General features: G+C 38.6%; 1 pseudogene; it reads left to right on the plus strand.

The window, feature by feature from the left end:
• Positions 1-18,171: 18,171 nt before the first annotated feature.
• LOC101685920 lies at positions 18,172-21,976 on the plus strand (annotated as a pseudogene).
• The last annotated feature ends 1,342 nt before the right edge of the window (positions 21,977-23,318 follow it).

A 23,318-nucleotide genomic window follows, 5' to 3' on the forward strand; every position in this document is an offset into this window, starting at 1 on the left:
CCACTCGATATAAAGAGCTAGGGAAGGTTTGAGTCCTAATGTTTCCACTGCCTGGGAAAAAAGTCCTTAATATTAGGCATCAAAGCAAACAGACAATAAAAAAAGAAAAATACCATAAAAACAAACAAACAAACAAAAAAAACAGCTATCCTTTACAAAGTGCAAGTACCAAGTTTAGGTACATAAACTCATTTTGCCAAGCACCATAGTTTAGGTACATAAACTCATTCGATCCCCCACCCCCACCCCAAACCCTGAGGTGATGAAACTGAAGCAAAGAAAAGGTTAGGGGTGCCTGGGTGGCTCAGTTGGTTAAGCATCTGACTCTTGATTTCAGCTCAGGTCATGATCTCATCAGGGTCCTGAGATCCAGCCCTGCACCAGGCTCTCTCACTCAGCACAGAATCTGCTTGTCCTTCTCCCTGTGTTCCTTCCCCCACCCTCTCTTTCTCTCTCTCTCTCAAATACATAAATAAAATCTTGAAATAAACCATAAGTGACTCTTAATCTCACAAAACAAACTGAGGGTTGCCGGGGGGAGGGGGTTTGGGAGAAGGGGGTGGGATTATGGACATTGGGGAGGGTATGTGATTTGGTGAGTGCTGTGAAGTGTGTAAACCTGGTGATTCACAGACCTGTACCCCTGGGGATAAAAATATATGTTTATAAAAAATAAAAAATTTAAAAAAAAAAAAAAAAAAAAAAAAGACAGAAGGAAGGAAGGAAGGAAGGTAAGAAGAGGTTAAATGACTCCTAAGATCATGCAGCAGGTCTGCATCAGAATTGAGATTGGAACCCAGGCACTGTTCAGGTCTCTTAAATGCTACAACACATGGCCTCAACCATGCTAAGATATTAGATATACACAGGCAATGTGGTACACTAAGCAAAAGTGATTTAATGACTAGGTGCACCAGGTTTGGGCACCAGGCTGTGTCACTTATGACCTTGAGCTATTCTCCTAATCTCTCCAAGAATGTAGTTTTCCTCCTTGATAAAATAGAACAATAAAAACTACTTGAGGAAAACCTTCTAAAGTTTAGAGACTATGGCCTCCAATGAACTAATGCAAAAGCCTGACCCAGAGAAGACACCAATGAGCAACTCTACAAGAAGCACTTGAAATAATATAGTCCTGAGTGGATGAGCACTATAGAAATACAGATGGGATTCAATAGGATGTCAGCTACCACACAAGCTCTTCCAGATGCGGGAACCTTTAACAAAAGTGATTTAAAAGATAAAGTGCTTACTGGGTATTTACCCCAAAGATACAAATGTAGTGAAAAGGGCCATATGCACCCCAATGTTCATAGCAGCAATGGCCACAGTCGCCAAACTATGGAAAGAGCCAAGACACCCTTCAACAGACGATTGGATAAAAAAGATGTGGTCCATATACACAATGGAATATTATGCCTCCATCAGAAAGGATGAATACCCAATTTTTGTATCAACATGAATGGTACTGGAGGACATTATGCTGAGTGACATAAGTCAAGCAGAGAAAATCAATTATCATAGGGTTTCACTTACTTGTGAGCATAAGGAATAACATGGAGAACATTAGGAGAAGGAAAGAAAAAGTGAATTGGGGTAAGTTGGAGAGGGAGACGAAGCAGGAGAGACTGTGGACTCTGAGAAACAAACTCAGAGAGAGTTGGAGGAGGGGGGGATGGAGGGATGGGTGAGTCTGGTGGTGGGTATTCAGGAGGGCACATATTGCATGGAGCACTGGGTGTGGTGCATGAACAATGAATCTTGGAACACTGAAAAAAATAAAATTAAGATGTCAAAAAAATAAAATAAAATAAACAGTGTTGTGCAATCAGTAAAAACATAATACAGTTGTCTATATCCCATTAACGATAATCATAAAAGGTATCCATGAATACCAAACAGTAAAAATAAATAATGAATCTTTCGAGAGGCCAGTGGGAATTTCAGATTATTATATGATAAAGTACTCTACATGAACTTATCTTGTAAATCTATCTAGTATGCCACCCAACCAGAACTACCCCAATCCTGCCCAGTCACAAAACGAAAACCGAAGAGTCAATGATGAGAACCACAGGCAAACTAAAATCAGTTTCACAACTATGAGCCATACAAAGAATAGAAACCTCAGGACCTGATGCAGATACCTGGGGCCTCCTTTTTCTTAGCTCAGGGAAACGATTAAGTAATCATTTTTTGATTTTCTGGAAAATTTTATCGGGAAACATTTGAATAACTAAAACCAGAGAATGTTCATGGATTTATTTTTTTAAAGAAATACACTTTGCCTACAAAATTGACAAAGGTTATCTAGTGGTTTCACCATCATCTCCTTTAGGGATCTGCAGTATCCTTAATCATACTGATAAAGGAAAATTAAAAAGAAAACACAAATATGTCTTTGTGAGCGTATATGGACATAAAATCAAACACAATGAAAAGTCTATATTATAAATGTTCCATTGCAGGGACATTCTACTTAAGCTCCACTCAGACTTTTTGTATTCAAAACCAGTAATTTCTGATTTCTTCTTTTCCTGGTAAATATCATAGCAGCGAGCGCTGACATTCTTCATTGTTCCAATGACTTTCAAATTACATTCAAAATTAAGGACATCTTTCTCAAAAAACTTCATTGCCTATTTGATGTGCTTCCCAAAGTCTTTGAATGGGAAATGTTGGCAGAGAGACATTTTTCATGGTTATTTCTCCAATTTTCTTTTCCTACAAAATTACACACACACACACACACACACACACGCTACAAAGCTCTGAGAAAGAGACATCGGTCCTCACCAGAGCTGCAGACTGATTTAGCTGAGTAGCCATGGGTTTTGCCTGCTGGTCAGTTTTACCACGTATGAGGCACTCCAAATCAGTCATCCTCAAGTAACCTACTTCTTTACACGCTTATTCCTCTTATGTTGTGTTCCTTCCTCTGCCATGGCCACCTCATTCTGTACTAAGAAGTTCCTTTCTTTGAAGGATTAAAGAGCCTATCTTTACTACCTAAGTTAATTTAAGAACTGCCCATGCCCTAATGTTTCCATCGCACTTATCCCATTGTATTGTAAGAGTATTGGTGGGCATCCCCAGTACGTTATGAGCTTCTTAAAGGACCAAGTCTTACATGTTTATATGTTCAGTGTCTAGCAAAGTGCCTTGAGCTTGGTAAAGTTCCCAAACTCTGCTTGTTCAGTGAGTGAATGAAGGCCAGGAATGACACACATGGGCAGACCACGAAGCTCCAGAATGTCCGTTCTTGCTTCCTGGCATCATTTTTTTTTTTTTTTTTTAATTTTTTATTTTTTATAAACATATATTTTTATCCCCAGGGGTACAGGTCTGTGAATCACCAGGTTTACACACTTCACAGCACTCACCAAATCACATACCCTCCCCAATGTCCATAATCCCACCCCCTTCTCCCAAACCCCCTCCCCCCGGCAACCCTCAGTTTGTTTTGTGAGATTAAGAGTCACTTATGGTTTGTCTCCCTCCCAATCCCATCTTGTTTCATTTATTCTTCTACTGGCATCATTTCTTAAATGACAGGCAGCCTTCCTCTCTACACCCTTTCCTTCTCTGGCTCATAGAGGCTTCTTCCTTGGCAAAGTCTCCCTTTTCAGGCCTCTCTCTTTTCAAGAGGCTAACTTACATCTCAGGAAAAAATCCAATCCTCACGTTCCTTCCCACACTCCTGTAGGATGTCTGTAATTGTAAAGATAAAGCAGCCGAATCTCAAAAACATGAAGTCATTTGTTTACGTGATGAAAAAGCCACAATAAAGCCAGTAATAGACTAACAGAACCAGAGCTGCTATGCATACAAATTCAAAGCCACTCACACCACTTCCTAGTACAATGTGTCCCTAGGTGAACATTTATGGTTTTGTTTAGTCAGTCCTTAAATGTGCATCTGTGGCCTTGCAGAAAAAAAATACCTGAGTGAATGAGATGGAATTGGCCAACTCTGTGTGACTTTTTCTTTTTGGTAGAGAAAATGCCAAGAGAGAAAATCATCTGATAAATAATATATTATAATCATCAAAAATAAAATTACTATATTCGGAGAAGTATCATCTGGTTTTCTGGGACTGTATCAATTTCCATAGGCACACTTAATATTCCAAGAGGCTTTATTCATTTCTCATTCTGGTAAAATTGAGAGACTTAGTTTTCTTTAACTAATAAGCTTTGAACATTAATTGAGAGGCACAAGTTTTTCCTGGGAATTTACCTCTGTTTTAGTAGTGAATGTGCCTCTGACAGGCTACCAACCTCTAAGTACTCAACAAACTGCCTCAACCGTTAAGTGTCCTGCTCAGTTGGCCTTACCTAAGACTCTAATACTAATGAGAAAGCAACTTTAGTTAATAAGATTTGCAATTTAGTGAGTACTTACCATATGTAAAACATGCCCTGAGCACCTTCCATATGAAACCTAATTAAATCTGCACCACTGCCTATCATTATACAAAAGGTAATTGGGACCCATAGAAGGTAAGGGTGAACAAACCAGCCTGCGTTCACCTGATTGCATTCAACTAAGCTGAACTCCGTCTGATCCCACAATATTTCTTAACTCCTTCACCAAATCACCTTTTCAATCTTTAGGCTCTCAAAAGTTCTCTAAACAAGTAAATAAGTAAAATGTCAGGGTTTACAACTCCTATGACTTTATTTCCTTAATAACACAGAAATAGAGAAGTGGTTGACTTTACTCTTTTATTTTCCACATTTCAAGTTAATGAGAGAGAACAGCTACCTGATTTAAATATAAGAGCTAGAGTTATTTAATGCCTTTCCTCAACTATAAAACGTAGCATTGATTCCAAGAAACCCCTTGGTGGGAAGATCAATTAAGTTGAAGTTGTCAGACTCATTTTGAAATTGTTGGTAAGATAACACATGTGTTTGGAGATCAAGGAAATATGGTAAAAACTCTACCTATACGGTGGATAACTTCATAAGGCCTCAGTTCATAAACCACCTCTGTGCTCCTTGAAGGCAAGAACTTTGTTTTAATCATTGTGAACTCTAAATATATCATTGCTAGATAAACACATGAATGAGTAAACATTTTCTAGATTAAATTTTATCCAAAATCAAATCATTTGAACAGAATTTAACATGAACAGAAATTTAAACTAGTATCACAATAGTAGCAGTTGCTCCACATTGTTACCAATTTATAATTTGGGAAATGCCAAACTTTTTTATTTTATCCATACTAGTGGGTGTTAAATAATTTTTCATCATGGTTTTAAGTTAAATTTTCTAATTACTAACAATTTTAAGCCCCTTTTATATGTTTATTGGTCATTTTTATATCTTCTTTTGTGAAGTGCTTGTTCAAGGCTTTTGCCCATTTTCTATTGAGTAGACTTCTCATTTCAATTTATAGGAAATCTTCATCTATACTGCATGTGAGTCCATTGTCAGATATATGAATTGTGAATACTTTCTGCTGGTCTGTGGCTTACTTCTTCATTTTTTCTTTTTTTCTTTCTTTCTTTTTTTTTTTTTTTTTTTTTTTTGGTGGTGCTGTCTTGAGTTAAACAGACTGTTAATTTTGAAGAAGTGTATTTTAGAAATTTTTTTCTTTCATAATTTGTGCTTTTGTGTCATAAGAAATCTTTGATTATCTCAAGGCTGCAAAGACATTCTCCTATGTTTTTTTCTAGGTGATTCATGGTTCTAACTTTTACATGTATTCTATGATCCATCTCTTACTCGTTTTTATTTATAATATGAGGTATAAGTTGAAGTTCACATTTTCCATATAAATAACCAATTGTTCTATCACCATTTGGTGAACAGACTTTCCTTTGCCTGATGAATTCCCCACTGACTGGGTGTCTGAAGGATCAGCAATTGATGGTATATGTGCAAGTCTATTTCTGGGCTACAGTGACTTTATTCTTCACTTAGAGGTAAATCTTCATTACCAAATAAATATTTCAGCACAAATCTAAGCTATCTGCATAACATTTTGAATAGAGAACCCCCAAAATACCTCTCCTACTGACCTACCCCATTTTCTCCTACTTTTTGAACTACAACAACTATAATTAGAATCGTTCCTTTGAATTATAACATTGTTCCTCAAATTTCAGTGAGCCATGAAGAAGGAAATAATTTCAGGGACTCATGTTGATATTGAATATACTTAATGTTGTTTAAATATGTGTAAACATAAAGCAGTTGTAAGTATTTTAAGAATTCATGAAAATATAGAGCCAAATAACATTACAACTAATATTAAGTTAAATGAAATAATAAACCAGTAAAAATCAAAGTTACAACATTAATTTCAAAGGACAGATGCGAATTGCTAGCAACAACATCAATATCGTATTGAACCCTGTGGCATGTGTTCTTTTAAGTGCAGATGCCTAAAGTATAGGTCACTGAACAGTGACGCAATTTCTCCACCATTTATGTCCACATGAAGTACTGTGAAATCTTCTGTAGAAAATATTTATCTTCATCTATCATAACAGATATGCTAGAAATCAAAATTTTTCATTTCTATATCTTAAATTATTCTCTGACTCTAAGCCCCAGTTCCACCAGGATGAACATACAAGTGAAACCTCAAACTTCCAGGAGGTCACCCCCCACCCCCAGAACTGTGCCACAGGGTGTGTTCTCATGCCACCTCATCAGGGAGTGAGGGAGGGGCCCAGCTCTCTAACATCTGTCCTCACAGATTGCCACTGGAATGTCCATCACTCCTTTGTCCTTGATCCCTGATTAGCTACTATCCCTGTGTCCTGCTTTGAGGCAAGGGAGTGCTTTCTGAGGCTCCCTGTAGCTCTACTTTCCCTACCTACTATGCCTCCTCTCAGTTCTCCACAGCAACTCTACCAAAGAGCCAGGAACAATTCTCTCCCACTCTTAGAACCCACAAGTCCCACAGAAATCCTCCCCCAACACCTACTGGGCCTATAAGCTTTCTCAGCTATTTTCCAATTCAGTGGGTCAGAAAGGGTATGAATTCTCACCTGGAGGAAGCACTGAGAATAAGATACATAGAGAAAGAAAGGTCAGAGAGATGAATGACTGAAACCCCGGGAAACAGGCAGCCTGAAGTCTGTATCCCATCTCTACGATATGGGTTGTGTGACTTGCCATTGAGCTTCCGGGTCTTCACCTTCAACATGAGAAACAATAAATGAGATAATGTACATATTGTTATGTAGCACAGTGTATCAGTTCAAAAATTTCTAACTATTATCAGTGTTATACTCAACTTCAAAGTGAGAACATTGTCACCTAAGCTCCTAAAAGCTTCAGTGACTAATATTTATTACGCTGTGGTGAATTCCAGCCAGATACAGAATAGTTACATACTAGATACATAGAATGCTCTCCTTGCCTTCAAGTACTTCATTCAAAGAGGAAATCTAGACTGTTTAAATTACAATTTTTGAGATGTGTAGAAAGAACTAGAAATCAAAAGACCTGGGTTCTTGCCCTAGTTTGTGCCACATTTTTGCTGTGGTTCATAAGCTAATTACTTGACGGCTCTGAATCTCCTATTCCTCCTTTTTAAGGCAGAGAGAATGTTTTCTATTATGCCTACTTCAAAGACTATTATAAAGCCAAATGAGATGTGTTAGGGCACTAGCAAATATAAGAGGTTACAAGTGATTTTTAAAAACAAAGTAACATCTCATTGTGTCCTCATTTTACAGATGGCAAAACAGGGCCCTAGAGAGGTTTCATGATTATCTAACAAGATCCCAGTCAGAGCCAGGATTTGCACTGAGAACTACAGATGTCTCTCTCCCAGCTTATTGGCATCAGTCCCCACCCACCCCACCATCTCCCTCTCTTCTCACTGTCACTCTCTCCCTCTCATTAAAAGACAAAGCACCATGTAAAGACTAAGAATTAATCTAGAGTTCTTGTTTAAAACCCGGAGATGCTAGAGTAGGAAAGTAATGAGTGTTTAGGGGCAGGGAAGGTTTCACAGAGATGAGTGCACAGAGCAGGTGGTCTGTAGCCCACAGGACCTCATTTCAATTCCCTGTCTAGTGCCATTGTTTATGAGCATGGCAGTAAACTTCCCCAGCACTTAGCACTCCCTGGGACCTCTTTAAAGGGCTCCCCACTCTCCTATGTTACCCAAGAAGGCTAATTAATGAGCCTATCTCAGATCTTTTACTCATAGATCTCAGAGAGCTGCATACTTTGTGGACCTATCCCTTGTTTCCTACTTTTCATGAGGTGGCTTGTTTGCGTCAACACAACACCCTGACACCTCTGCCTACTCATGAAAACTCTTACCCCAGCTGGCTCAGGCGTTGTTTACAGGAGAAAGTTTTTACTCTCAGTACTTTTGACTTGGAGCCCTATTTGGAAAGACTCAGCTCATAAAGTCTTACAGTTCCTTTGTTGGCCTTATCATGACCTGATCATTTTGTTAACAAAGCACCCTGTTAATGTTTTGACCATAAGGACTAATGTGCTTGGGGCTGATGGTGTTGCCAAAGTGGTGCTTGCTCCTAAAAAGGGAAAGTTTTAATTCTATTTTCAAAATAAGTCATCTTACCCCTGCTATATTGGGAAATGTCATAAATCAGTTCAAGAAGTCTGCAGTGTAGGGGGGAGTAGTGTTGGGAGGGGGAGGGGTGTGTGAATTCCTTTGTTGTTAAGGCTTCCTAGTGACACCAACCTCACCTCCCTGTTGGGGGGTAGGTAAAGTGTCACTTGTACAGAGTATAACAGCCCCAGTTAAAAATGTGTTTGAAGTTGGGCTTTTTAATTACCGAATATACAAAGTCATTCTCAATAGGTGCAGCTGGGCTGATACCTAGTGACTAGGCAGAAACTACAAACAACAAAGGAGATCTGAGGGTCTAAAGACACGGGCAATGATTTGGTTCATGTCATCAAGACAGCCCCAGAGCCCTGAGAGTCCTAATAATGACTCTTCTAAGAGTGAATTTTTAAAGCTGTCTGCCCACCTGTACCAGGAGTGAAGGCAGAGATCTCACCTCAGGAGGAAAAGTATTGCCACATCATAGGTGCTCAAGGGAAAGAGCCTAAATCCTCAGCAGGGAGCCATAGTCCTGGTTGGGGTGGGGGCTCAAGCCAGGAGAGACTCTCATCTTCCCACAGGGTAAAATGACAAGAAGTGATTCAAAAGAGATTGCTGGAGGCTTCAACAATTAAACCCCATTAGCCCACATGAAGGCAAAACAATTCTGTGCCAGATCCCCTTGAGTGGTAGGAAGGACCCCAATTTTCTTAAAGATAAGACCACCAGAAAGTGGAGGGAAATAAGAAGAAAGGCTGCCCAAACAAGTCTCTTGAGCATAGATAAGCTTCCTTACCCTTCCACTCTTTGGTCATCTCAGGATACTCCTGCCCCTCTAAAGAACACTTTTTCCTCCCTGCCCCACCTCAAACTCTTCCCCAAACCTGAAAAATCACACTTTTCCTCTCTTTTGTAGAAACTTTCTCAACCTCAGTCTGCTTTGATGAATGCATGAGTTCTAGAGTTTATGTCAGTATGTAATACTTCATTCTATAAAGTTACAAATGTTTTCATGTTTTATGTGCTTTATTTATGAGTCCGTTGTCTCTTCTCTTATCTCTACCAGTTTGTAAATTCACTGATAGTAGGAACTGTCTACAATTTCTTCTAAATTTCCCTCCTTACCCCAAGGAGTTCACTCTTAAAGTATCTGTTTTCTGACAGGATGACTTGGTACATTTTTAGCAGATCATATTGCTTGCCTCAGAGTGTTGACAAGAAGTCATTAAAATAAAGGAATCAAGTGAAGAAAAGACATGTAGTAAGCACTTTGGCTCAGGAAGCCATCTCAGTGCCTCAGTTCTGCAAACAGGCCTAATCCCAGGACACTCTCAACTCACAGGACACCAATATCAATCCCAGTCTTGGGGAACACTCCATTCCCATCCCCAGGGCCAACATGGCTGACAATCTTTTCTATTAACCACATAATCACAAACCCATGGGAACAATGGTGCCCTTCTCTTTTAGGTCAGAGTTCACATTGGTCAATTTACATTCCTATTCCTGAACCTTTTAAAGTTAAATCTCCTTGCTTCATGGTCCAACCCACAAAACACTTTCATAGGTAGGAATCCGTATTAAGGTGAAAATAGCTGGTAATGAACCAAGCACAACCCCACATGCCTAAAATTGACATAAATTTCTCCCTTACTGGAAGGAGCCACAAAGAAGTTGAGCAACAAACACTTAGAAAGTTTACCGTCAGAAGAATTCAAAACTAGGGACAGAAATGAGACTATAGGTCATCATGTACACTACCAAATACTAAGGTTTGAGATTATGAATGTTTTGAACAAAAAGGAGATAAAGAATTTGGGCAACATATTTCTACTAGTTTGGTAATTAAGCCATAAGGAAATTTTAGCCAGACACAAAATCTAAATTCAAATTAGTAATTCCAAGCTATAACTGGAGTTGAAAACATTCCTATCATTAACCTTACAGAAAAGATTTGAAAAATAATCTAGGGCAAGGTTCCAGAAACATCAAGAACTAAACGAGTTTCATGTTTTGAGCCAGAGGTAATCACTAAAATATTTCTTTTAAAAAAACTCATCTTTCTAAATGTGTGTCCTATTTATGGAACAATGAGCAGTTTAAATCTTGAGAAAATTGTGTTCTTATAAACACTTATTACGTAAATAATAAAACATAAAGTAAAATATAATTTGTTTAAAATTTCCCAAACAAAAGATTTTACTGCTTAGGGAATGCTCTTTGCGCTTTAAACTATTAAATTAAGTTTTATAATTAGTTGGGCTTTGTCATTAAAGCCATTTTCTATTACATGAAAAGACAATAGGACAGAGCTTTAGCGGTCAGATTAAGACAAGCAATTCCCATGACTCGTAAGCCATAGAACTTTGTAGACAAGTAACCGAAGCATCTGCACCTGTCTTAGGCTCAGACTGCTGCACGCATATACAATTTCTGAAGAAAAATAGTCAACTATTCATTTTACAATTGTATTCGAAGCATATGTATCATTCCTTCTTGTTTATGTTGTAACTCTGGCCTAAATTTGTTATGTTCTCTAAAGTAATCAATCCAAGGACTTAACTAGTTTTAAGAAATATTTTGTTTATAACTAATATTAAATTTTCCTTGCTGAATGCTTCCTTGGTAAACATGGTAAACTATCCAATGAGTGAAAGCAATACCAGGTTCACCTAGTTAATGGCTACAAATACTGTGTTTTGGATTTTAAAGAAAAAAGTATTTACTAATTGTGCATAATACCTAGCTCTCTGGAAGAAATTCCAATTTGAAAAGTATAAAATATACTCACGTATATTTTAAATTTCTGATTCATATTCACAATAGGTAATCTGTGCAGATTATCTAAAATGACCAAATTTACTATTTCTGAAAATGTGATTTCACAGGCCAATGATCAAGAAATATAATCACTTAAGTTTTTCTATAAAATTATAGTTTTCCTATTTTGTTCATTCCAAATTATCTTTAGTCATTTTACCAGACAGTATAGTCTTTTTTGAAAAAAGCAGGTTTAAAGTTTTATTAGTGATTCAAGCATATGGATTCTTATTTATTACAGAGTTTACAAAAATGCTGTTGCCCAGAAAATGGTTTTGACAAAGTTCTATAATCCACAGAAATAGTCTAAACTGAAAAGAAACTCAAGAAAAGCATGAATCTCCATTTGTTAATTTTTTTTTAAATTTCTTCCTTAATTATTAGGGCTTTGTAAATTAAAATGTGTTCATGTTTTTCAAGCATTTGCAATTCACAATAATATTTCAGAAAAGGAGAAATTTTAAACCCTTTCCCACTTGCTTGAGTCTTAAATAAATATCTTCAAAAATGTATGTGTTTTGCTTTCATTTGTGAATTGTCTTACAGTTATTCTTTGTGATGTGTGAAATTTCATCTTCCAGCTATGTCATCTAAAGATTCCTGTTCTGGTATTAGTTCGTAATTTTTTTTAGAACTGTCATTTTGAGTTTCTTTTTATACTCTTTGGAGAAATAAGAGATTAAAATCCAGCCTGTAAGACTGAACAGCCCCACAAAGTCAGAAGAAATCAGGCAAATGTGTTGTCGTGGAAGCCAACAAGAATGTGTTTCTAAAACAGAAGACAGGATCAATGTTGCCACATGCCACTGATTCAGTATAGTTAGAGTACTCTGATTCAAATTAGTTTAAGCAAAGCTCGTGTGTATACCCATTCCCTTACTTAAATTACAATAAAGAAATAAAAATGAGATCTGAACGCACATAAACAAAGAGGATGAAAGCAGACCACAGCAGGTGAATGATACCAACAAAATGTTGAAAGATGAAAAGTAAAAGGAGAAGGAGCAAGTGACTTTGCTGAGAGGAGAGAGCTCCAAGCCTTTGCAGGGAGGAAGCCCACAAGAACACAATTCAAAGCCACAGCACAGTTCCTCCGGCAGATCCCTAGAAGGAAGCAAGTATTGGAGATGTGCCTCTGAAGGGTGGGGGCCTGATAACAAAGGAACTGGGTGACAATTTTTACAAGGAAAAGATAACATGGCCCAAATCACTTTCCAATTCCGCACACCCTGAGGTTACCCCTCCCACACCCTGGTAGAGAACACAAGTAAAAAGAATTCCCCGTAGAGTTCAGAACAGAAGTTTGGTAGGTTTGCCAAGCAGAGCTGAAATTGGGGCTGAGATTCCAAACTAAAAATCTAGACTATTATGTAAAAATGTTTCTACAAACAGTGGGACCCCTAGAGAATTCTCCCACTAGATCCCAGAAAAAGGCTGATCAGGTTTATGTTCTCCAAGCGGGAGAAAGGAGGAAACTGCCTGGGGCCAAGAGAAAAGATGTATGGACACCAAAGAAATAGCGATTTCCTGATTTTTTCTACCTGGTGACCCTAAGAACACATGTAGCACAAATACTTAAGTTTCTAGTCAATTTCTCTTTCAAATGAGTTTGAATCAAAAACCGTTAGCATGGAAGTCAAAGCCTAAAAGGAATAAACAGAAGAAAGGTAACAGGAGAAACAAATAAATTGCATAAAAAAAAAGAACAATCCCAGCTCTGTTTCCCTGGAAGCAGACTGTCAGATCGAGTTTAGTTGGAAGTGTCCTTAAATGGCACAAAAGCAGGAAAGGGCATGGGGAGAAGTCAAACTGCAGGGGCTGTCCCTTGGTAGGCTCAGCCTCTGTCTCTGCAGCTAGAACCTCTCAGAGTTGACCCAGTGGAGCCAACATGGCCCAGAATACACGTCCCACACAGAACACTCACTGGATGTGGGTCATCCCAGAAAGGAGGGGATCTTCGGTCAAGGCAGTGCTCTGAAACTGAGACGATACACAATTCTCTGCCCATAGCACCTCTAGTAGTGGGGGCACCATGACTTTCCTTTAAGGTGGACCTGGGTGGTGTCTCCCAGCATTCATCACAAAAACTTCAAAGAAACTATAATAAATGTCTTCAGAGAGCTAAAAGAAAGTTTTGTTATCTGGTGAAACACAAAAGAATGCTATCTAGGTTTGGTTTGCTTTGGAGTTTTTTGTTTGTTTTTGGACATGGAGTAATCTGAGGACATAAAAGAACTCTTGAAATTTAGATTTTTTTTTAAAGATTTTATTTATTTATTTGACAGAGAGAAATCACAAGTAGATGGAGAGGCAGGCAGAGAGAGAGGGAAGCAGGCTCTCCGCTGAGCAGAGAGCCCGATGCGGGACTCGATCCCAGGACTCTGAGATCATGACCTGAGCCGAAGGCAGCGGCTTAACCCACTGAGCCACCCAGGCGCCCCGAAATTTAGATTTTAAAGCAAAAATTAAACAATAATTCCACAGAAGGGGTGGAAGGTAAAAGTGGAAAAGATAATCCAGAAAATGAAACAAAAAGAAAAATTGGGGAAATAGCTTTAGTAAAAGGAATGTGAAAAATGGGAGAAACCATTCAGGTTTCATATCTGAATAATGGGAGTTCTAGAAAGAACAGAAAACATGAAGCGAAAAATAATCAAGTAACTAATATACAAAAAAAAAAAAAAAAAAAAAAAAAAAAAAAAAAACAGAAAAATCCCAAAAAGCATGCGTTTCCAAATTGAAAAGTCCCATTAACTCTCCAATAAAATAAATGAGAGGAGAAATGACATCATGCTTTGTGAAATTTCAAAACTCCGGAAATAAAGCAAAGATTCTAAAAGCTGTCAGAGGGAAAAGTAGATCCCATATGCAAGATTAGGAATTCAAATAGCATCGGACTTCATAACAACAAAATGGAAGATAAAAACTAATGGAACTACGTCTTTAGAAATCCAAGGAAAAATAATTCCCATCCAAAGTGCCAAGCCAAACCTTAATGGAATATGAAGGTAGAAAAAGATGTTTTCCTCTCATTCAACTTTCCTTGGGAACAGTTTGAGAATGAACTCCAGAAAAGGGGGAGAATAAACCAGGAAAGGCATGTGATTGAGGAAAGAGATGCAATGACAGGAGAGGATAAAGAAAATCCAGTTTGATAGTGAAGGGAAGACCCAGGACAAGAATTGAGTAGTAGGCATAAGAAACACCTATGGTAGGGTGTCTGGGTTGCTCAGTGGGTTGTCTTCCTTCAGCTCAGGTCATGATCTCAGGGTCCTTGGATTGAGCCAGTGTTGGGCTCCCTGCTCAGCAGGGAGTCTGCTCCTCCCTCTCCCTCTGGCCCTCACCCCAACTCATGTGCTCTCTCTCTCAAATAAATTAAAAAAAAAAAAAAAAAAGCACCTGTGATGTGAGGGACCAGGGTCATTATATGTGACCGCATTGAGAGGCGTTGTGTACCTCTTTGAGATCTGAGGGATGAATCAGTCCTAAGTATATATAAATAAGCTAATGATGGGGTTCCTGGGCAGCTTAGTCTATTAAGCACCTGACCTACTCAGGCCCTGATCTCAGGGTCCTAAGACCAAGCACCACATTGGGATCCACACTCAGCACAGTCTGCTTAAGTTTCTCTCTCCCTCTGCCCCTCCCCACCTAACCACCTCCCACTCACATGTTCACGCTCTCTCTTTCAAATGAAAAAAAAATCTTTAAAAAAATAAAAAATAAAAAAATAAAAATCAGTTAATGAAAAAATCATGCAATTTTTCATTTAGGAAAACAATTTCATTAGGAAAAAGAGAGATCAAATCACCCTGCTAAGCTCAGCTGTATACAGCATTTATTTAATCATAATCAAGTTAACATGGAACATAGGTTAAATTAAAATGATGACTGAACTGTATTTAGAGCATGAGGAAATAACATGGCAAGTAGTATGGGGATGGTGGCTAGGGCTGGATTCCTTTCTCCTATAAGTGGAATCAATAGAATGTATCTGAGGCTTACTCCACACATATAAGAAAGAACAGTATAAACAGGCTATTGAGACATTTGGAGAGATAGGCCAGAAGAAATAGCTAAACAAACTGGAAGTGTCTTTGTTTGTGCTGCAAGAGTTGGGATGACAAGTGGTAAGGCAGAATACTGCTGTTTTTCGTTATATATTTTATACTATTTGACTCTACAGTATATATATTGGTACTAAATTTAGCAAAAAATAAAATATTAATTTAAAATTTCTGTTTCTATAATAATTTGAAAAGTTTGATTTTATAATGCCACCCTTCAATCCATAAGCAATGAACCACACTTAAGCATATCCTATCATACCTGGGAAAAAAGAAATTCAGTGAACGGATGGTGTTTACAGCTAGGGTTGGCTTTAATGATTTAATTTCCCTTGGCTCTGATGAAGTACAATGGTTTTGCTGGAATTGACCTATTTTACCCTTCATCTCAGCTAACTTTTCTTCAGCCACCCTTAAACAAGAAGAAACAGCTGTTGGGAGTTTAAGTAAATGTAACTTTAATTTTGATTTCTTTCCAAATTCTACATTTAATCTGGGTGAGTGAATGCAATGTTGATGGATCAACACATTCTCATGTTATAATTTATGTTCATGTCAGGCAAGCGAACACTGTTCATATATCAATGTGTCAGGTATTGTCACCTTAATAAAGTAAACAATTAAAAAGAAGAATTGTAACAACCATTTTAATGGGCTTCTCATTCATCTATTTCGTAGGAAAAAACTAAAACTGATTTGTGAAAATAAACTACCCATACTTCACCCCGTCTTTCTTTTTAAAGTGATCCATCAACTAGACCATAACAAGTGTTTAATAAATCTATTTTATTCCTCTCATTTTAATAGGAAAATTAGAGAATGGATCCAAGTAGAGAAAAGGCCATTGTCTGGGTTCTTGTGATCTCTTCTCCACAGGTCACAGATTTTCAAAGTTCTTTAAATTGCACATTATTAAAAATGAACTGGGTTCCTTTTTCCAAATAAGATAACCCACCACCTCCCTCAAGTGGTCAGTTGGATTAGTTTTCTCTTTCCAAAGCTGAGTTGGTTTACTTCCAAGAACTGCAGAGCCATGTATAATGGCTGGCCTAGATGGATTTTTTTTCTTGAATAAATTATTTGGTCTTTGGAGTGAAGGAGTGAAGGAAGCAGATTAGATTGAATTGTGCTGATATTTTAACTTCACTAGGCCAATATAAAAAGATGCTTATACTGGGCTAGCAATTGTTCATGATGCTTGCCAGCTCAAGGTTGCTCTCCCTCCAAACCTCTCTTTTCCTGCCTACGGGCTTAACCAAACCCCATCATTTCTAGTTATTTAAGGCCTTGTATCTTTTTTTTTTTTTTTAAATTCACTCAAGTAGAGGTGCTAATTCCTGCTTCCTGAACTGGGCCTTTCAGTGATTATATAACACCTAGCAAAACTTATTTAGTAATGTTATTTCCTAACTAAAACTAAATACTTCTTAAAATGTTTCCTCAGTTAATCTGATTGGGAAAGGGGAAGGAAAGGAGACCAAGACTGTCTTTTTGATTAGCAATAAGGAGCAAATTTTCATGAATACCTATAGTCAAATCATTTCAGGGCATTTAGTACCAAAACTTCAATTCAAGAGACACATATAAAAGTCATGTCTCTAAGTCATTAGGCCTATTTCAGTTCTAACAATCCCCCAGAATAAAATATGCCAACAAGATGTCTGTGGGGTATTTACTTGAATAAAAATATATGAGTCGATGTTACCACTTAGCTACCATCCGAAAACATGAACATTGCTGTTCTTGTTTTCAGATGGTAACTAAGTGAAATTCTTTTTTTATTATGTTCACTCCTCAGGTTTCTGGAAGGATTGAAAGGATCTGTGAAAGCAGTCAGTCTGGGAGTCAGGTATAAGAGTAGACACAACTGAATAGAGTTTTGTTGCCTTTATTGTCTAAATAATGCTTATCCAAAGTTTTCAAATTGATTTGCATAAACTAGCAATCAGCTAAATCTGATTTTTTGAGGGCATTTCTAAGCTTTTTCTCTTTGGGCCCCAATTACGAAATAAACAAACTCCTATGACAAAAATGGTAAGCCTCTTTGGTAATTTGGCTCCTCAACTGACTTCTCCATTGAGCCAAAAACTCAGGAATGAAAAAATGCCCACACGTGCACATGAAATTTACCAAACCTATGTTAACAAAAACAAACAAAAAAAAAGTATGTAGGAGTAGAATAGAGAGGATTCTAAAGACTCTAATCCCAAAATAGACCAAGCCATACCAAGGTCTCATGCTTCTCTACCTTGGTCTACTTCTAAAAAAAAAAAAAAAAAATTGCATCAATTATTCTTGAGTGGGAGACATAGGTTCATTCTTGCCACAAAGAGTTTGAGACAGTAAAGTTGACAGACACAGGAAAAGTAGTCAATGATATAAAATATTGATATATTGACTGAAGGTATGTGTGAATATCACAATTGTATAGTTTGAAACCAGCCCGAGAAAGCTGCATCATCCTTGCACATAACAGACTCCTTTTGAGACCATGTTCTGCAAGGAATCAATGATTTGTGCTCCCATCACTACCACCAAGAGATGTGGTTGGGACTCACAGGGGCTTTATTCAGCTCATTCACTCTGTTTCTCACTCTCATGTTTCTCAATTCACTCTTGTTCTCTCATCCTTCTGAAAACCCAAGAAACACAATTATAGCATGAAAGTTGCCAGGGTGGCTCTACCTTTCACCCACAAAGAACTAAAAGGGCAGGACTGTATATAAGATACGCCATGAATTCTTACAATGTTCTCACTACTCGTATACTTGGCCAACTACCAACAGGTGAGGTTATACACTGAAGAGGAGGAAATGTCTTCAGCTGGATAAAACCTTAACTGAAAAGTTTTGACTCCTACTCAAGAGATTTGTGATAATCAAAGGGACTGAATATTGTTCCTATTTTATAAGAAGGAAACTTCATTTATATTAACTTTCAGAGAACCAATATCTTGGTTTATGTTTTTGTGTAAAATGCTATATAGGAAAGTGTGGTTGGGGATAGTATTGCTTTAGGGGCTTGGGGTTGAGACAAACACCAGCGTTTTCCTCATTATATGGGTAGAATGCCATAATGAAGTTTCCATATTTTGGTAAATTGAAGGTCATCCAGCCAAACAGATGTCAGGAAATACAGATTCAAAATTCACACCCTAAAATGTCTAAGGGCTTTTTTGTGGCCTTCCTGAGGTTTAACCAGCAAAGACTCTAGATCAGTGTGAAATGAAACCATTTCTTTGTTCTTTGTGACTCAGACTCTTCTGGGTTTAGAGTCCCAGTTTAGTAAAGAACTGAGTGTTGTGGCCTATTACCTCAAACAGGACCCACCAACACCATTCTTGAGGGTAGCCTATGAGGAACAAGAGACAGTGGGAATGAGGCATACTGAAAGAGAGGCAGGAAAATGCATTACCTAGGCCAGTGCTCCGAATTTAATCTCCTGATTCTGGGGTGGTTGTGGGGATCTGAGATCTGCATGTTCCCAACTAGCCAGGACCACATTTTGAGTGGTGAGTTGTGCATCAGGGCTTCTCACACTCTCTGTTCATAAAGAATATTTCACCCACTCACCCAATCCCAGGTAGAACTTCGCTCTGATTTTTCCCTGGTATTCTCCTGGGCCAGAGAAAGAGTCCACAGTGACACGCTAATCCCTTTGGCAGCATACCAAGGACAAGATGCACAGCCAGAATTCTGCTGGGCTCCAGGCGGGTGTTTGAGAAAGAAGACAGAATGAACTTCTTGCTTCATTCCTTGAGGCCACACAATCTCCCTAACACATTGGGGAATGCTGGCTTCCTTTGGTTTTCCTGAAAACAGCTACTGATGCTAGCTTTGTATTTAGAGTCATATTTAAAATCCATCCACAACCTATTCTTTTTAAAGAACCAAGTCATGAATTTGACTTTCCATATGCTTCTCATCTGTAGGGTCTGGTCACCAATTGACTCCTCATAGTGTGTTTGCCCCTGATGCCTTGCAGTCTCTGCAGATGAAATTTGAGAATTCTCTGGTAACTGTAGCAGGGCAACTCCTCAGACCAATGACTTTCCAAATAACCTCCTCAATTCTCTCATGTTCAGAGAATGGGAAAGAATTCCAGAGAGCTATGTGAGGGTGAACAAGGGGCCAGAACTGTCGTTTATATCTATGACTGGACAGAAAGGTGGAAATGGATAGAATGTTATTCAATGCTTTCTTTTTCCCCACTGTCCTAACCTCTTCTCAAGAATGTTTTGCCAAGACAAATAATATGTTTTATCCAAAGCATCTCCCATTTAAACTTCTTTACCATAAACAGGCACTTCAAACTTAATGAGAGCTGGAGAATCTTTTACTAAACTGTGATCTCCTTGAAGGCAGGAATTCTGTTACTTCATTTACTGCTGTATCTTTAGCACCCAGAATAATGCCTGGCACATATTATGTACTCATTAAATACCTATTGGTATTTGGGCAACCATAAGATTAGTGAAGGTAAACTCATTCATTTCCACGGGTCTCTTGTTGAGCAGCTCCAGCTCCTGTCATCACTGCCCCTCCGCCACTGCCGCCCCCGCAAGGCTTTGCCACTGCCAAAGCCACCTGCAACGACTTGTTGCACCTGATTCTCTCCACTTTGTTCCCCACCAACCGCAACCATTGACAACATGTCGAGTGACGGAGACCACAGCCAGGATCGAGGGTTTGGTGTACCTCGGTTTGGGGGAAGTAGGGCAGGGCCCCTATCTGGAAAGAAATTTGGAAACCCTGGGGAGAAACTAGTTAAAAAGAAGTGAAATCTCGATGAGCTGCCCAAATTTGAGAAGAATTTTTATCAAGACCACCCTGATTTGGTTAGGTGAACAGCACAAGAGGTGGAGACATACAGAAGGAATAAGGAAATTAAAGTTAGAGGTCACAACTGCCCAAAGCCAGTTCTGAATTTTTACGAAGCAAACTTCTCTGCCCAAAGCCAGTTCTGAATTTTTACGAAGCAAACTTCTCTGCAAATGTCATGGATGTGATTGCAAGACAGAATTTTACTGAACCCACTGCTATTCAGGCTCAGGGATGGCCTGTTGCTCTAAGTGGATTGGATATGGTTGGAATAGCACAGACTGGGTCTGGGAAAACATTGTCTTACTTGCTGCCTGCTATTATCCACATCAACCATCAGCCATTCCTAGAGAGAGGTGATGGGTCTATCTGCTTGGTGCTGGCACCAACTCGGGAACTGGCCCAACAGGTACAGCAAGTAGCTGCCGAATACTACAGAGTGTGTTGATTGAAGTCCACTTGCATCTATGGTGGTGCTCCCAAAGGACCACAGATTCATGATTTGGAGAGAAGTGGGAAGTTTGTATTGCAACACCTGGAAGACTGATTGACTTTTTAAAGTGTGGGAAAACCAATCTGAGAAGAACTACCTACCTTGTCCTTGATGAAGCAGATAGAATGCTTGATATGGGCTTTGAACCTCAAATAAGGAAGACTGTGGATCAGATTAGACCTGATAGGCAAACCCTAATGTGGAGTGCAACTTGGCCAAAAGAAGTAAGATAGCTTGCTAAAGATTTCCTGAAAGACTACATTCATATAAACATTGGTGCACTAGAACTGAGTGCAAACCACAACATTGTTCAGATTGTGGATGTATGTCATGATGTAGAAAAGGATAAAAAACTTATTCATCTAATGGAAGAGATCATGAGTGAGAAGGAGAATAAAACCATTGGTTTTGGTGAAACCAAAAAAGATGTAATGAGCTTACCAGAAAAATGAGGAGAGATGGGTGGCCCACCCTGGGTATCCATGGTGACAAGAGTCAACAGGAGGGTGATTGGGTTCTAAATGAATTCAAACATGGAAAAGCTCCTATTCTCATTGCTACAGATGTGGCCTCCAGAGGGCTAGATGTGGAAGATATGAAATTTGTCATCAATTACGACTCCCCTACTCCTCAGAGGATTATATTCATCGAATTGGAAGAACTGCTCACAGTACCAAAACAGGCACAGCATACACTTTCTTTACACCTAATAACATAAAGCAAGTGAGAGACCTTATCTCTGTGCTTCGGGAAGCTAATCAAGCAATTAATCCCAAGCCGCTTCAGTTGGTCAAATACAGAGATTCAAATTCAGGTCATTCCAGGGGTAGAGGAGGCATGAAGGATGACTGTCGGGACAGATATACTCTGTGGACAAAAGGGGTGGATTTAATACTTTTAGAGACAGGGGAAATTATGACAGAGGTTACTCTAGTCTGCTTAAGAGAGATTTGGGGGCAAAAACTCAGAATGTCAGCACTGTTTACAGTGCTGCAAATTATACCAATGGGAGCTTTGGAAGTAATTTTGTGTCTGCTCGCATACAGACCAATTTTAGGACTGGTAATCCAACAGGGACTTACCAGAATGGTTACGATAGCACTCAGCAATATGGGAGTGACATTCCAAATATGCACAATGGTATGAACCAACAGGCATATGCATATCCTGCTACTGCAGCTGCGCCTCTGATTGGTTATCCAATGCCATCAGGATATTCTCAATAAGACTTTAAAGTATATGTAAATGTCTGTTTTTCATAACTGCTCTTTATATTGTATGTTATCAGACAAGATAATTTTTTAAGAAACATGGGAAATGCATAAATGATGGCAGTACAGCAGTAATTATGGTGTACTTTTTCACTATTTAAGTTGGATATTTCTCTACATTCCTGAAACAATTTTTAGGGGTTTTTTTTGTACTAGACAATGCAGGCAGTGTTTTCACAAAAGTAAATGTACAGTGATTTGAAATAGAATAAAGGAAGGCAATGCATGGTCTGCCAATAAAAAATATTTGAAGACTGAAAATAAAAAGATTAGTGAAGGTATTAATTAGTGAGAACTCACAGTGTATCTACATACTACACACCTGCTTATCAGATACATCTTCCCTGCTGCTAGCTTCTCTGACTCTGCTCACATTTTATCAACTCCCTTCTCTTCTGCACAGATTTATTTCCACCTTAGTGTCCTCAACTCTCCTGTATCCTTCCTTTGTTCTGCATTTTTCCCGATCTTGCATTTATCAGAGACCAATTTGAAGCACAAGTTTAGAAAAAGTGTACAGTTATGGTACCGCTATCCTTTCTAAGGATATCATGTCAAGCCACTGAAAGATCCTTTGTCTCCAGCAGGACAAACTAATTTAAAGACTGACTGAAGCAAAACCAACAAACACCTACTGATTCAGTCTACCCATTCCCCATGTTAATGAAACCATAGAAAATCAAACTTTGTCTCAGAAGTTACTGCTTTATATTCATGATGCCCACAATTACTCATCTATTTCATTAACACAGGATTTTTCCAAAATCTGACAGACACCCAATTATACCCCAGCTCAGAACCACTTCTGTAAGTGTCATAAGGAAGTCCTTATTATAGGTGAAGAACATGATACTTCCATGATGTATCAGAGCAGAGAAAGGATTGGGAATCACTCATTCTAAAAACGGGCTCCTGGGGTACTCACAGGCTGCCCATTCCCCGCTCTGACTACATACAAAGGGCAGATAGCATCCCATGTTTTGGTCTCTCCCTTTCACTCCACAGGCAAAATATACCTCTCCTGTGTGTGTTCCCTTCCTGCAGAGCTCTTTCTAAGAGCAAAATAATCCAATCTATTAGTCCATGAACAAAAAAGTATTTGGCTCCTCAATCTTTTTGCACATTGTCAATGACACTAACTAAAAGTAAGGGCACTAAAGGTGGGACTCTTAGGCCCTGTGGAATGGATGGGGGTAGGGAGACTGTATTGCTGTTTTCACTGTCTTCAATAGCACTAGGTAGTGCTAAGTAGCGTTTCTTTTCTATCCCAAGTGCAAGGAGCTTCTGAACATGGGAA

This window comes from Mustela putorius, unplaced genomic scaffold (assembly GCF_011764305.1).
Source record: "Mustela putorius furo isolate JIRA1106 unplaced genomic scaffold, ASM1176430v1.1 tig00003863_pilon_pilon_pilon, whole genome shotgun sequence".
Classification (NCBI taxonomy): Eukaryota; Metazoa; Chordata; class Mammalia; order Carnivora; family Mustelidae; genus Mustela; species Mustela putorius.